The sequence below is a fragment of the Octopus bimaculoides genome, chromosome 9 (assembly GCF_001194135.2).
Source record: "Octopus bimaculoides isolate UCB-OBI-ISO-001 chromosome 9, ASM119413v2, whole genome shotgun sequence".
NCBI classification, from domain to species: Eukaryota; Metazoa; Mollusca; class Cephalopoda; order Octopoda; family Octopodidae; genus Octopus; species Octopus bimaculoides.
Genome location: NC_068989.1, coordinates 1,838,250 through 1,839,216, shown reverse-complemented (window position 1 = coordinate 1,839,216; position 967 = coordinate 1,838,250).

The window sequence follows — 967 nt, the reverse complement described above, 5'->3', positions numbered from 1 at the left end:
TATGTATGTATGTATGTATGTATGTATGTATGTATGTATGTAAGTATATATATATATGTGTGTGTGTGTGTGTGTGGGTATGTGTCCATCACCGCTTGACACTCGGTATTGGTGTGCTTAGCGGTTCGGTTAAAGGGACGATAGAAAAGTACTGAGATCGATTCATTGGACTAAAACCTCTTCAAGGCAATGCCTAGCATGGTCGCAGTCTAATGATTGAAAAAAGTAAAGGATAAAAGATAAAAGATGTCCCTGAAGCGGTTATTGTTTACCTCCATTTGCATCACACGAACTTCGTTGGTATTCCGGATGGCTTCCTAACCACCAGCAGACAGACAGACAGACAGACAGACAGTCGTGTTGTTATCAATAGAGAATAGTTTCACACCAGTTGCTTCCATGCTGAATGAAACGATCTGAGGATATAAATGTTACGCAATATAAATGGTTAAAGATTAGGTACGTTTACAATTACAACAAAGAATGGCAAAACATATATATGTATACGATATATATATATATATATATATATATATATATATATATATATATATATATATATATATATATATATATATATATATATATATATATATATGTATATATGTATATGCATGCGCGTATGCGTGTGTATTTATACATACATACATACTCACATATTTATATATAAGTTTATATATATATACATACAAATATATAAGTTAATATATATATATATGTAGACACACACACACACACACACACACACACGAGTATATTTGGATATATATTGTCTGGATGCAAATTTGTATATATATATTCTTAAACCAGAATATTGTTATAATATTATTATTGACAATAAAAATAAGGAATGTGTACTCTACAAAAGTATAGAGTAACCTATCGGATTAATGTAAAATTGATTTTAATATTCACATTAATACACAGACACATACACGCACATTCACACGCACACACACACACGCAC